This window comes from Protopterus annectens, chromosome 7.part0, assembly GCF_019279795.1.
Source record: "Protopterus annectens isolate FY-2018-M chromosome 7.part0, PAN1.0, whole genome shotgun sequence".
In the NCBI taxonomy this organism is placed as follows: domain Eukaryota; kingdom Metazoa; phylum Chordata; order Ceratodontiformes; family Protopteridae; genus Protopterus; species Protopterus annectens.
This window is the reverse complement of record NC_056739.1, coordinates 1,675,692,401-1,675,709,309: the sequence shown is the minus strand read 5'-3', so window position 1 is coordinate 1,675,709,309 and position 16,909 is coordinate 1,675,692,401. Positions and strand designations below refer to the sequence as shown.

Here is a 16,909-nt window from a genome sequence, read left to right as displayed (position 1 = left end):
TAACGTTAGTTTTGAACGAACCAAAAAACCCAACAAGAAACAAAGTAACCAACACTAAAAATGACTTTGAAAGGAACACTACAAAAAGTTTTACGCGTTTCGTCCACTTTTAATAAGCTTGAACTTCTTCAGAAATATCATGTTCACTGAAATGATGTTTTAAATACTATTTCATTAGATCACATGTACTTTAAACTGACCAATCAAAAAATCAAATCAGTTTAAATAATTAAAGTACATAAAATACATAAAATACAACTAACCACTAAGAAAACTGTCGTTAATCATAACAGTACAATATAAAAATATAAAAATATTGATCTATATTAATGTTTACAAATACAAACACTTGAAATAAAAAATGCAATTAAGTTATAGTCTCTGTGCCTGTAAAAAACATTTCATATTAATTGCATCGTTTAAACCAGGAAATTCATCTGCATTCAATATGATTTTGCCAGATGGTTTCTCTACATTCTAACTTGATTTTAAAATTTCCACATAACAATTCATCATTAACTTTTTCCAAAACAGAAAATGTAAATTTCTTAAAATCTGAGCAAATAGTAGAATGTTTTGCCAAAGCATTAGACAAATCTTTGTTTTTAATAGCTAATGTATGTTCGTAAATTCTATTTTTCAACATTCTAATAGTTTTTCCTACGTAGAATTGATCACATGAATTGCAAAAAGCAACATATACAACATTTTTAGTTTTACAATTGTAATGACCTTTGGTAAAAATAACTTTGTTTAAATGCCTAAAAAAATACTGTACTACTACCTGCAACAAATCTACATTGTTTACAGCAATTACACGGAAAGGTAGAAAAATTAGACCTAGTAGTACTAACATTAGCTTGTGAATTTTGTTTTTCTAGCAGACCTTTAAGACACGCAGTCTTTTTGTATGTAAACACAGGTGTTTGTCCAATAACCCTACTCAAATCATTGTTACCCAAAATAACCTTCCAATTAACAGAAATAATATTCTTAACAGCAGCCATTTCATTAGAAATAGGAATAGGGAAGGCTAAATTATACCTAGCTATTTTGTTTTGTAGCGTGGAATTGTTATTCACAGCAACTAATTGATGTAAAATGGGACTAGCTTTAGAATTCCTAAGAATAATGACCTCACTAAAGATTTTGTTTAACCATCTTGAGTCATAACCTCTTTCAATAAAGAAGTCATTTAATATCTTTGACTCATTTAAAAAATTCTCGTCATTACTGGTTAGTTGTATTTTATGTATTTTATGTGCTTTAATTATTTAAACTGATTTGATTTTTTGATTGGTCGGTTTAAGGTACATGTGATCTAATGAAATAGTATTTAAAACATCATTTCAGTGAACATGATATTTCTGAAGAAGTTTAAGCTTATTAAAAGTGGACGAAACGCGTAAAACTTTTTGTGGTGTTCCTTTCAAAGTCATTTTTAGTGTTGGTTATAATGTTAGTTTTGTTTGTAATACTGAACAGCAAGCCAGCTTTTCTGCTTGCTATGTTCACCTTCATCTACAAGCTTTTCATCTCTTCCCTTTCAGTCATCAGGTAATCATCTGCATATATGAGGTTGTTAATATTTTTTCCATCAATTTTGATTCTGGCATCTGTTTCAGCTAACCCATCATATTGTTAATTAAATAAATAGAGTGACAGTATACAGTCTTGCCATTCTCATGCCTCAGTCTTGAACCAGTCTCTTATTCCGTATTTAATTCTAACTGGTCTTGGTTTGCATATATATTCTTCAGGTGGCAAAATAAGATATTGAAATATCCCCATTTCTGTAAGAATTTGCCTCAGTTTATTACAGTCCATACAGTCAAAGGCTTTAGAGCATTCATCAAAGCAGAAGTAAATATTTTTTTCTGAGAATCCTTTTCTTTATTTGTATATTATCCAATGATGTTGGCAATTTAAACAGAAGTAAGTCATTATGGGCACAGCATGCCAGTAAAATAACAACAGACTTTATTCAAAATTCAGTGTAGTTCTTTCATGTCATATACAAAGTCTTCTTCAGAACTCAAAAGTGAGTTAATAAATACTAATCCATCAACATGTCACAAGACAAAAATTAACTAATAAACCATCAGTCAAGATCTGTTAAAACTTATCATAATTGTGTAAATGTTTAAAATGGAAAGAAAACATAATTACAATTCTGACTTCTTTAAATGGATTTCTTAATAGCTGTAGATTTTAAAATACATTTGGTATTAGTAAAAATGTTCAAATTAGGTGGTTTGTTAGCATTTATAGGTTCATATGTTGGTACTAGGCTATCGGCTCTAGAGTCTATACAAGCCTAGCCATAACGATTCCCTGGCTATTTCTTACCAGAATATTTACTTCCCTGGTCCCCTGTCTAGCAGGGTGACTGACGTGATCCCCAGGGTGAATCTCCTATCTCCCATCCAATCGTCAAGGTTCCTTTTGAAGAGGGCCAAAGAGGTGCTCAGCTTGACATGTATGGGCAGTCTATTCCAGAGTATGGGGAGTCTCTGGGTCAGAAGCCTATCCCTCCAGCATGTTTTATTCATTGTGATGACCAGGTTTAGATCCCTGGAGCGTGTGGCTCTGAGGGATTGGTATTTCTTTAGGTATAGCATGTCCAACAGCACTGGGTTTGACATGGCCTTGTATGTTAAGCAGAGATCGCCCCTGAGTAGGCGATATGCGACAGAGTTTAGCTGGAGTTTTTTTATGTGGCCTTTCCAGTTGTTGCAGATGTCTTGTGAGGTACATACCAAATGGGGCATTGTACTCTGTAATGGGCCTAATGAGGGATGAGTACAGTGGGACAATGACCTCCTTTTTTCTGGGTGAAAAGCCTTTAGTGATGAGGTGTGCTGCATAGAAGGATTTCCTGACTGTTGTGGCTATGTGGTTATCGAAGGTGAGACCACTGTCCACCTGTGTCCCTAAGTCCCTTATCACACTTTCGGTGTTTAGTGTGCTGCCACTTGTGTGGTAATTCATGGGTACATGTTTTTTCCCAAAGGGGATAACTATACATTTCTTGGCATTGAGCTTGAGCCCATGGCTCTGGGACCAAACGTCTGTTTCTGTAAGGCCCTTTTGTAGAATATCCACATCATTTGGGGATTCAATAACGGCTCCCAGTTTGCAGTCATCTGTGAACTTTGTTAGCCAGAGTCCCTTAGTGCTGGTCTGTACTTCAGAGAAGTAAATGCCAGACAAGAGCGGCCCCAGGACTGAACCCTGAGGTACTTCGCTTGTCACTTGTCTGGAGCTGGATTTTGAGTTGGCTACTTTTGCAGTGTGGGTTGTTTCAGTAAGCCAGTTGGCAACCCATCGAGTGACGTAGGGAATAAAGTCCAGCTTAGTAAGTTTATCTATGATTCCAGAGTTTTAATTAATTTAATTGATTTAAGTTAATCTGCCAACACACTTCTGGTATGTTTAATTAGTTTTCTAAATTACCTCCCGTGTAGTCATCATCTAAGCTATTCAGAACAAAGCAAAAAAATGAGTTTCCTTAAAATTGTCACACTCTCTGAATGCTTTAACAAAACATTATTTTTATTCTTGCAACAACAATGTACGAAAATAACTGCAACAACCAGATCCAAACCAAGTTCGGGAACGCACAGAAGAAAGCGCACAAGTTGTAATATACAAATATTTATTCTATAATGACAAATTCTAATGCCTCGGTGTCACTACCTTCATGGAATATCAGATCATTTCTAAAACACACTTTTATATCCTTCAACTTATTAAGCACCAATTAATTAACTAATTATATAATTAAATATATCAAATACTTAAAGTAAACATTTCCAGTTTAGCTCATTATTTAGTCTCTTAGGGACCATTGTATTATACTTCAAAATATACATACATTCTTTATATAATAGTTTTTGTTTCATCACTTCTTCATTATCCCACATACAATCAATTTGTTCTAAAATAGTACATTTTAAAAGGTTAACATTGCCTTGATGGCAATGTTTAAAATGTAAGGAAATCATTTTGTCTTCCCTCTGATGTTTAACATCTCTCAGATGTTCCATAAATCTAGTGCAAAACATCCATTTTGTTTCGCCTACATAAAATAACTTACAAGGGCAAAGCAAAGTATATATAACACTTTTACTGGGTTGTGCATCAGGGCTGGCAACTCGGCACGTAAAAATCTACTGCCAATCATTAGCGGACTGGAGTTCCACTGTGGCGACCCCTAACCGGGAAAAGCCGAAAGACACTACAACTTTCACATGAATATGTGCCTCTAACATCACATTTACAGTCATTAATATATTCAACCTTCTCCACAATATGAGTGCAAATTTTATATCTTCCGCATTTCACTGTGCCAATACTGTTCAGTGGTCTAGCAGGATTAAATGTTGGCATATTAAAATCTCCATGAACCAACATATTTCTTATTTTCCCTTTAGTAAACGAGAAGAAAGGTTGATTAGGTAAGATAGTAGATAAACATTTATCTTGCATTAAAACATTTCAGCTATGCTTAATTAATTTAACTAATTCATCACTTCTAACATTATATGTAGAAACAAAATACACCGGATCAATTTTACTATTTTTTTGGATGTTATAAACACAAATACTGTGCACCATCCATAAACTTCCTGTGTATTCTGCTCACCACTTCTCCAGTTATTTTGCCATCCAGAATCTTATCTAAATACACTACTTTATTACCTTGTTGTAATCCATCAAAACTTAATTCATATGGGTTTTTATGCAACTGTGATATAAAATCTTCAATTTCATTGGAACCACCTTCACAAATAAAAATTAAATTATCAATAAACCTATAATATGATTTTACATACTTCTTCACAAACTGTTGATATAAAAAGTGTCTTCAAAAAATGACATAAAAATATTGGCATACATGGGAGCAAATGGTGCTCCCATGGCCGTGCCTTGTTTTTGCCTATATAACTGTTTATTAAAACAAAAAAAAAATATTTTTCAAACAAAATTCTACCAATTCAGTGACAAAATGAGACAAGGGACTATCTCCCAAAACATGAATGATAGCTTTTAAGCCATCTATATATTTGATTGACGTATACAAACTTTTAACATCAATTACTAGCCAATAGTTGTTATCTTTACATTTAACTGTAGACATTTTTTCCAAAAAATCAAAACTATCTTGAATATATGCTAAAGCCTTTTGTGCATGAGGTAGTAACAACTTATGTAAAATCAAACCCATATTATGTAAAAAATATTTACAAGCCGAAATAATGGGCCTACCAGGAGGGTTATACATATCCTTATGTATTTTTGGTAAACAAAAAATATAGCCATTTCACACTGTTTGTTAGAAAGTTTGTCTTTAAAATCATTATCTGTAAAATACCCTAATCTAATGCCCTTGTTTATCAATTTATCATATTCTTTTAGAGATGACTCCTATTTTTATATCACTTATTTCATAAACATCCCTGTTGTTAAAGTGTTCCATGCACATATTTAAATATTGAACTATATTCATTATAACAATTTTATTGCCCTTGTCCGCTGGTTTTGTTATTAAATTTACATTAATTTGTAATTCTTTTAAAGAACGACATTCTTTAAGTGTTAAATTATACTTGATAGTAGACTTATTTTTCATGACTTCCTTACATATATTTTCCCCTTCAAAATTAACCATTGAACTAAAATGTGCTATCTGTTCATTCTCAAATGATGGAATAAATTTCTCTCATACTGGGACTTCAGAGGTATCAGTGTTATAATAAGCATTCAAATTTGCGTGCTCAAACATTTCTTCACAACATGAATGAAAACTTTCAGACATTCCTATGAACATCCTCAGATAAAAAAATATCTTAAATGTAATTTTCTTACAAATCTAAAAATTTCCTGCTTAGCTACATGTGCCCTAGGAATGACCGTAGGAATGAATTTAAAACCCAGATTCAAAACTTTGCAATGTTCGTTGTTTAAATCACATTTAGAAAAATTAATAACTGAATTACTAGTTTTTCTATCACTAACAACATTATTTTTTAAACTTCTTACTGTTGTATAGTCCATCATAATGTCTATTATGTTGTCTGTTTCCAAAACCCCTTCTTTGTTGGGTCGCATAATTATTCCTCCCTCTTTTCTGCCCTTGTTGTCGTTGATTATATTCTCAATTGCCTTGAAAACACTGACGAAAATTTTCAGGTTGAGCTGGCGGGAAGTGAGGGAATTCTTCTTCTCTGCTTCCTTCACTTCCCGATACATTAATTCCTTCTGAAGAAACAAAAGACACTGAAGCCCTTCTTTTGAAACTTCTGTTGTCTCGCCGTTGGTTCTTCCATTTTTCATTAGAGGTGCAACAAAAGCCCACCCACTTTCATAGTCTTTGATGTCACGTTGTAATTTCTTCTTTTTTTGGTCTATTATTTCTTCCTCAAGTGTTGATAACTTTTCATTAATTTTACTCATAAAACTATCAATGTTTTGAGTGCCTAAGAAACTAGATATATTATTAGACAGCAAAGATAATTCTTGTTTCAGTTTTTTCTGTTTAACGTGATCCCTCTCGATCAAACTATGCAGCCACTCTAAAACACATTTATGGGATGCCACTAACCATCGTTTTTTTTTAATTTCTTGTCCACAGAACAGTTCATATCGAACGGTGTACTAGGATTTTTTACAAAGCGGTGACCCCTAGGTGTAATATTTAATTCAATATATCTCTGTAATCCCAGTATATTGAAATGTATTCATGTTTCTTTTTCAAGCAATTTTTCAAATTTGTCACACAAGTCTCTCTTATCTGCTGGAAACAAATTCAAAGTTTGGCCTATTGTTACGAAAGGGTTGGATGCTGTTTTAGCCCTCTCATTCTCAAAAGCACTCAAAAGCTGTCCTGTACCTGAATTAATTGTAGAGCTTTCATTAACCTGAGCAGAAATAGTCTGTGGAGCACCCAAGAAATGTTCCATAGTAATTTAAGTTCCCCGAACAGAACCCATTCCACCACTTGCTCCTCCCAAAAAATTAGATTCCTCTCTGAAAACACGAGGAACATCCAAGTTAGGATCTGAAGCCATAGATAACTGCAACAACAATGTATGAAAATATTTTTATTCTTGGTTGAAATGGAAAATTAATGATCACTGATCTTCATGAAAAGAATCCTTTTTGTTTTCCCCACATAAAAAGCATTGCAACAAGAGTATGTTGCTCGATTAACAATTCTCTCACTTTTACAGATATAGTCCTTAAATAGTTCTTAAACTATACGTCGCAATCCAAGTATGTGGTAGCTATAAGTTAAGATCTCTAGGTATAAGCCTTGCACCATTTGAAAGTGTTGCAGTGAAAAGTCCGTCCCTGGGATTCATTAACAGTTGTGTAGGCTTCTTGCAAAGCCTACACGATTATAGCATGTTAGCATGAAGAGCATCAGCACTCACTGAATATGCATGCTGCTTATCGTCCTGACACATTTCCAAGCACTGTTTCATAGCCAGCAGCACTGTCGGCAGCCGTGAAACAGTGCTGGGACAATAAGTGCACCTTGCAAACAAAACTACTTGCCTCTAGGCAAAAGTATTATACAAGCTTAAATGAAGTAAGGACAAGTGATAATAAGAAGTTAAATGCAAGGGACATGAAATTAGGAGAATGTACATCGAGTACATTGTTGATACTGCAGGGATAATGATGAGGAGAGGGTAAATGGAAAAAATGTAGTCAGTTAATGCATTAAAATTTAATGATGGCACAAAGAAACATTTTTAAATAGGAAGATATCCAAATTGATGGTAATAATAAGTAGTCCTGTTTCCAAGTGTTTACCCATTTGCATAACTTAAAATGGACATACTAGCAATGTATGTGAGAGGGGCGCAGTGCAATATTGTAGGAAAGGGGTGTAAATGTGCTATTAATGTTGATAATATGCTGAGTTGAGATAATGGTTAACAAGAACAAGGGGATACATTATGGGCCATTTGAATACAGTATAGTTATTGAATATGATATGTATGTACAGGGAACGTGTTTGTGATAACTGACTGTAGTGTTGTATTCTCCATTCTAGTCTGTACAAACAAGGCATTAGCCGTATCAGCTGTCATGACAGCCAAAAGGGACACGTTTTAACATTTGTCATTGGACAACCATAGATAGGGGGTATATAACATTGACACATCTTAGACGTTTACATAATAAACAGTAATTTAATAGCAATCAAAATACATAAGTGAGAAATGAAACTGCAGATGCAGTATGATGAAATTTCAGTAGTTCAAGGTCTCCATTTGTAAATGGCACACTTCTAATACAGAATTATACTTGGCATGCTCACAAGACATTACAGCGAACTCTGCCATAACAGCATGCAAACAATACAAACACGCAAGTAAGTGTTCAAACACAGGACCAGTCACACTCTGTGATGATTTGGCCTCATTCCATACAGGTAGACATGTCCACTAAAGCCGTACAGTGTGAATAAAAAAATTACAGTACTGCACATATTTTTGGAGGAGGACATGCAATACACTGTATTCTTATTTGGAAATTAAATAGTGTCTGTGAACAATTGATGATGTACTCAACATCTGCATCTTGACAGACTTGAACACATGACAGGACAGGTATCATAAAGATGTGCATCAATCTGTGATGCCATAAAAATAGGCGCAACTGTGTGTGTCATGGCAAACACATGTGAAGGGCTTACAACACTTCCCTATTGCAATGGATTTGAATCCCTTACCATGAAGACTGATGTCTTAAAAATGTTGCCCTCTGTGCAATAAATACTTCCTTTGTCTGAGCCACTCCTCTCTGTTACAATTATGTGACAGACAGATGTTACCGGATTCAACCCCCTGCAAATCATACTGCACACTTTTACAGAGCTGTGCATTGAATATGTCTGCCACACAACATAACAAGGGATCTTTGAAGAGTAAATCCACTATGAGACAACAAACATGGCTAAGGATGTTCAAGTAAGATAGAAGTTTAATGTACAAATGATAAATAGTGAGTGTTTTCACATTGTCACCAATGCTTCTTCAGATATTAAAATGAGTCAAGAACTCTACACTATAATGTCAGGTCAAGTCTGGTTAACTGAACCCATGTGCATTTCTGTGGAAAATATGTTGAAACCTGTTATAGCTAAGACTAATACCATCCTCCTTCTTGGTTTTATTCATGTTGATCTTGGTTGTATTTGTGCTGCTTGGAGCATGGCAGAGGGTCATGACATAGAACTTGATTATAACCCCTCGCATGACATTTTACATCTGAAAACAAAGTGGAAAGCGGTCTGTTATTAGCCTTAGATGTTTTTAAAGAAAATGATACTGCTCAGCATATTGATTATGATAGTCACAATTTCTTAACACTGCAGAGAGTTTGAAGAAACTCTAATAAAACTAAAAAAACTTTAGTGGCAACAGAAACAATTTGAAGCATGTATTCACTTCAAGGTTATTCTGAGGGATCTGTGCATTTCAAAAATGCCCACCTACAGATCTGCTTATACTGAATTACTAGCTAGATGGCAGTAGATGATCACTGAATTGGATAACAAGAAATTATTGAACACATTTCCTACAGTTCCAGTCACAAATGCTATTGATAATATGCTTAACAACATGTGCCTCTTTGAAAGGAAACTACGGTTAGAAAAACAATGTAAACTAGGGAAAGATATGCAGGATTTTAAAGCAGGGAATGTGGTCTCTTGACCACATGAGAATATAAGAGAACAAAAGAGAATAAAATTGACAGAGAATTCAACTCAGTCCGAGTCTGTTACATCCAAGAATTTTGATTGTGTACAACTAGTTACACAGTATAATACAAGTATAACTACTCTTAACCTGTGATCCAAAGTTGACAAGGACAAATGCCTAGAAAACACTAGTGATATGATAACTATGGTTCATAAAGATATTGATGTGACACCAAAAACAAGAACTATAGCTGCACCCACCAAGAATCAGGTTTTTCCCAAACTACCTTTACCCATCAGAGATCGTCCAAAATACGACAGATCGAGAAGCAGGGAAGGAAGTGGAGAATGTCATCAAAGAAATGGAACCTTATGTCATCAGTGAAGAAATATTGGGCCCAGAATCAGACAACTAAGTATTTAATCTATCTTCTTATGAACTGACTAATGATCAGTTAGCCAAATTACAAAAATGACTATCCTTTGTGCCAGCTACTTCTAGTAATCTTTGTGATACCATCATGGATGTTAAACTGTTTTGCAGGAATGTGATGCTGAAGCTTTTATTTCCTGCAACAAATAGAAGTATTTATAAAAAAAAACAAGTGAATGTATGCCTCTGTTACATCCGCATGTCAAGGCCTTTATGAATTCTTGTGAAAATGAGTTATTACAATATGTATAACAATGAATCAAGATTATATAAAATAAGACTTTTTAATCTATCTTAGAGAGAACATAAAGCTCTAAAAGAACTACAGACTAATATGGACTTTGTGATCTTCCCCACTGATAAGGGGAGAGACATAGTGATTACTGATAAGGTGACTTATTTGAGCAAGATGCATGACATGTTGTCAGAACCTGAAACTTAAATTAAAATTAATAAAGATGCAGTTAAAGATATGATATATGGCGTACATGGTAACCTATTTGATAGTTTTTCCAACAAATACATAACCAAGGAACTTTATGAATATCTATTGGTTGAAACTCCTGTGATATTGATTATAAAAGGGCTGCCAAAGGTACATAAAACTTCAGTCAATCCTCATTTAAGACCTGTAGTATCAGGTAAAAGCTGGTTAACTGAACCTGTGTCCGTTTATGTGGAAAATATTTTGAAACCTGTTATACGTAAGACTAATACCATCCTCAGTGATACACTGTATTTTTAGAAACTTTACGTAATTATATTGAAACTGAACCTTTACCTGAAAATGCTTATTTTGTGACACTAGACGTATGTGCTGTCTTTAGTTCTATCCCTAATATTGTGGGCATTGATTATGTGAGAGAATATCTTCAGTTACACACTGACTATTCTGTCAATTTAATTAGCATTTTACGTATATTCATATAATTAAAATTGGACACTCAGCTATAACCGTTGGAACTAAAATAATTCCAAAAAAACGAAAAGCCACCAGCCTGAGAGTCTGAGAAATTCTTTTTGTTTTAACATTATTCTGAGAAATAATTATTTTTGTTTTAACATTAATCTGAGTTTGGGACATTTTTAGTAGGCATGTTGTTCACACAGAGACTTTTTTGTTTTTTTTATATTAATAGAATTAATATTAGAGTGTAACATCTTTGTATTTGAAGAATATTATGCACAAAGGACAGATGTGAACATGGGCACCCCTTGTCCAATTCTTATGCAAATCTCGTAATGGCACAGTGGGAATCTAACTATGTCCTAACCAATGAAAAATGTTAAGAGCTACATTTGCTTCTGTAAGCCCTTTGTGGATGATATATTTATTATATGGAAAGAAAATAGACAAACTCTTGAAGAATATTTGTCTTATATTGACTCCACCAGTATGTTTTTAAAATTCACCATGCATACCTCTTTGGAACAAATACATTTTTTTAGATGCCACTCTTAGGCGTGTAAATGGTGAAATCCATACAGAAGTATATAAAAAAACTTGTTAGAAAAATAATTTACTTGAGAGAACTAGCATGCATCCAACGTACATATTTCACAATATTATTAGATAACCAGTTTTTATGATTATCAAGCTTAATGAATAATGATGCTTTCATTGAGACCTCTAAACATTTATTTAACAACTTTAAAAGGAGGGATTATTCCACAAAGAACTGTGAACAATATTCTAATATAATTATCAATGAGAGAAAGAATAAAAGGAGATCATACTTCTCCAAGAAGCAATCTCAATGTAGCACCAAAATCGATCCAGATAAAACTGATGGATGCAGAATGCTTCTGTCATTCACGTCCGACAATAAAAATATTTTGAATGTTATTAATAGAAAATTCTACTAGCCAATGAATTTTGGCCCTCATCCTAAAATAGTATATAAGAACTGTAAATCCATTAAGAGGAGGATGTGTTATTAGAATATTGAACCCAAATAAAAGATTGTTTCAAATAGATAAGGTACTTTTAGCTGCAGACATTACAGTATGTGTTTACGCATGGCTAATAATAACTTGTTTATACATCCCACCACCAGAAAGGAATATAAATTTCCACTTTAGGCAGATTGCTCAACACGTGATTTAGTCTTTCTAACCTACTGTACTGTATGTCCTAGGTTCTATGTAGGCAAGACCAACAGGAGCGTAAGAGAAAGAGTTAAGGAATGTGTATAAAATCAAAAGCTGTGATATATCCGTAGCCATAGCTAAACATATAGTGCAGGATGGTAAATCTCATGCTTTCAAGTTTTTAGTGGTTTAAATAATTGGTGAAAATCCTAGAATGGGTGACAGTAGGAGCAGAAATGAGGAAACTAAACAGAAGTGGATCATTAATTTACAAGGAGATAAATACTATGGTCTGAATGAAGCTGTTTCATTGAAACCATCTTTAAGAGCAAGACTGCTCTATGGTTCAAATTCTTTTGGTCTGATCCATATATATGAAATGCTATTCATTTTGTGTATATAATACATCTCTTATGAAATATTTAGTATTTTGAATATACTTTTTTATTATTTAGAGATACTTGTACACAAGCCTGTATAATATCTGTTATCTCACCCAGAGTCACAGGTTGTAATTGACAAGCACTGTTATTACAGGCGTTGTGCTTTCCTACATGTACACCCATTATTACAGGTGTTATGCTTTTATATATATATATATATATATATATATATATATATATATATATATATATGTATATATAATATATATATATATATATACACACACACACACACACACACACACACACACACACACACACACACACACACACACACTTAAGCCTGTCAGTAGACCTAGACAATATTCAGTTTATTATGGCGATATATGTTTAGTGTTTATTTAGACATTGCTGTAATTTTTCTTAGATGAATATGGAATGACTGTTAATTTGTGATTTTTAGTATATACACATTTAAGTCATGACTAATATTCTGTTACATGATCAGGTGACTATATGACTAGGAAGTCTTATACTTTACTGAACACCGGACATTTCACTGCGAGATGAAATTAACTAGTTATGCGATTTTCATTAAAGGTTATTGTTGCTGCACCTAGTAGTTTTCACATAAGCCAACAACGATCATGAATATGTTGTCTTTCAAAGGTTAAATATGTTTTAACTACCTCTATTTTAACGCAAGTCTATCAATAAGGGAATGCTTTTTTATATACTTCTTTGGATACATTCTAATACATGATCATGTGACTTTATGACGAGCTCTGACTGGCTCATCAACCTGGAAGCCTTAAAGTTTTACTGAACACTGGACAGTCTTCAGTAAGATTAAAAGCAGCAAGATACGTGATGTGTATTAAAGATTACTGTTGCTTTAGCTAGTATTCTACACAAATTAACACTTGACTATGAATATGTTGTCCTTCAGAAATTTAATGTTTAAAATAGGAACGACATCAAGTTTTTTACTTGAATGCAAGCTTATTAACAAGGAATTGTCTTTACACAACAAGCTGACTTAAATGTATGAGTATATTATCTGTTTCTTTTAAGTAGCTGTTTTTAAAGATCGCTTTGTTTTTTAGGTGACGATAGGATGATTTATATACAGTGGACTTTTATGTGTTGATTATCTGGTATTATGTTTGTATTTGAGAATGCATCCGATTGGTTATTGGCTTTTTTTTAAAAAAAAATGTGTAGTTCTTGATTCATTTTAATGTCTGAAGAAGCATTAGTGACAACGCGAAAGTGCTCACTGTTTATCGTTTGCACATGAAAGTTCTATTTTGCTTGGACATCCTTAGCTGTGTTTGTTGTCTTGTAGTGTATTTATTCTTCTGGATACTTTGTACTGTCACGACAACTTAATTCTTGCAGCAGGTGGTTTTGTTCATGTTGACTTTGATAGCACTAGATCTTGTCACAAATAAATGAAATTAATGTATGAAGTAATAAATAATAAAGGACATGAGAATAATGTGTACAGTATGATTTGGTCAGAAAAATAACAAGGAGGGTAACTATATTAATGTTTACAACTGTAAGCATTGCAATACCAAATGTTTCATGGCTGTGGACGCTTTTCCAGTTTGGTCTAACAACACTGTCCTATATTTGAAACACACTGTATCTGTGTAGATATGCCATACAAGTCATTACTGAATGCATGCAACACAGGAGCCCTTACTCCATGACATTCACAGAACAGCTGTTTCACTGACAGAATATTACAAAATGAGTTGATATTTCTTTCTCCAAAATAAATATTTAGAGTGACCCTTCATGCAGCTTTGTTTATGTAATGCCAGTGCATTCATAGAATGTTACCCTTGGCTGGAATTGAGCAGTATGCCATGTAAGCCCACAGACTACAAACATGTATGAACCACATTTGCCACAGTGGAAGTCTTAACAAAGCTGTGAGACTCCATCTGTGTGAAGTCATTATGTCATATGATTATGTTGCAATTTGTGTGAGACGCAAGGGCTGGGTGAGGTTTCTTCCACTGTTATTCCACATATTATAACACTTGTGGATGTCATTCGTGCATAACGGCATTAGAACATGCAATGCTTATAGTCAGCCAGTCAAGGCTTTGAACATCTGACTGTAATGACAGAAACTGCATAATATCAGGGAGAATAAATGTGCCACAGTGCCACTGGTGCTACCAGTGTGAGATATTTTGGTCTTTGAAGCAGTGACACCATGTTATTGCTGCAAGGGAGATGTGTTCCTGTCATTTCTTTAAAATGTTATTGATATATGTGTATTCCTCACACAACATTGCCTGCTGCTAGGTATACTCAGACACGTGATGTGTAAATACAGTGATCACTGTGACAGAAGAATGACTCCGTATTCCATCAGATTCACATATGGTTATATGTGTATACTGCTTTTTTGCATGAAATTCAGCACAGAGCCCCACAGACTACTGCTAATTCCCATTCTAAGTTTAACACTTCAAGGTATGAATATGTGTGCACTAATGCTTTGCCATCAGAAGCACAACTGAGCTTGGCAGCACTGTGCTTTAGGCAGAGAGTAAAAAAAGTTACAATAAATAATTCTTTGTTTAACTTGTACAACATCTATATTCTTCTTCTTTCGGCTTTTCCCGGTTAGGGGTCACCACAGCGGATCACCTGTCTGCTCATAATTGGCAGTAGAGTTTTACGGTGTTGACTTGCCAGCCCGGCACCCAACCTTCCATGGAAGGCATGCGCACACATGCACTTACGCCTAGGGCAAATTTAGGGTGTCCAGTCCACCTACAGCATGTCTTTGGGATGTGAGAGGAAACCGGAGCACCCGGAGGAAACCCACGCAACCACAGGGAGGACATGCAGACTCCACACAAAAGGCACCCCAACCAAGGATCGAACTGGAGAACCTCTTGCTGTGAGGCGACAACGCTTACCGCTGCACCACCGTGGCCGCCCTGTTGCACAATATCTGTATATTTGTACTGAATTTTGAAAACACGTTATCTGGATGTTAGAGTGATGCTGACTCAATTAAGTCACTCTGTAGTAAATATATGTCTGCACTCCAATACTTACACTAGCAACTGTGTTACAATGTTGAGTAATCTTTTCACACATAATGTATCACTGTAATTCTGAAGTACACTGCCATACTTAGGTGTCTGCTTGTATCATCAATGCACATTGTGCAAGCATGAGACAAGACAAGTGACACTGACACTGTAAATGTTTACTATTTCCAAGCAGTCATCCAGGAATGAAGTGGCAGGAATGATTGACGGATAATCCATTAGTTTACAACTGTGATTGTCAGTCCAATCCCATACTATGAAACAGGTACATGTCTCTCACAGTAATGCAATATACATGAAGGACAGTATATAACTTTTAGCAGAGAAGTATGCCATTACATTGGACAAGCATAGTGCTGTTATGATGCCCTGTTCACATACATGCATTTGTCCCAAAACTTGTGATGCACAGTAGCAGTTGTTCCAGTGAATTTTTATTAACTACAAATGTGCTTTCTCACATCATTAAATTCAGATTTCTGTGACACTTGTGACTAATATTGTGCTCTCAAGATTGTGCAGCTAGACAGATAGGAAGTTCAATTCTCCCCATGGGGAATTTGTGTGGCTGCAATGTCAGGTACATATAGCTTCCGGAACAGACATGCTATATCAACTTCCAGTCAAGGGAAATTTTTAACCTGGATGGGTATTCCACCATCCCCTTATCCCAGTTTTACCACAAACATCTTTTCTACAACACAGTAGTGAGGTTATCCATTCAGAAGTGCATTGTCTCCCCGTAACAGTCACACTTCTCCTGTTGCTCTTGTGGCTAATACTGTGTTTGCTAGACTGTGCTACTGGTCATGTAGGTGGATCAAACCTGAAACTAGCTTACTTGAGTGTCTGTGTGGTTCTAGTGTCATGGGAGTAAAGCTTCAACAACAGGTGGTCTATCCACTTTCACTCAGGAAAAAACTTCAACTTCGGACACAGCTTTATCTGCAGTTTATCCCACTTTTAACACAAACTTCTTATCTGCAACACACTGATGAAGTCATCCTGTCAAAATTGCATTCTGTCTCTCCTTAAGAGTTAGACTTGTCCTGTGGTATTTTGTGAACATCATTCCCGATATATCCTTCTGGAACAGGAGTTCTTTGTACTTTGCTTTGCAGTTGATACATGTTTCAATGAGTATTCTGCTTCCTTAGAATTGCAGACACAATTGTATTCTGCAGTAGAAACTGTT

General features: G+C 34.8%; 1 protein-coding gene across 1 annotated transcript in view; it reads left to right on the top strand.

The window, feature by feature from the left end:
- ACY1 (aminoacylase 1) overlaps positions 1-16,909 on the top strand; it is a 1,669,107-nt gene that overhangs the window by 751,018 nt on the left and 901,180 nt on the right. The window lies entirely within an intron of this gene.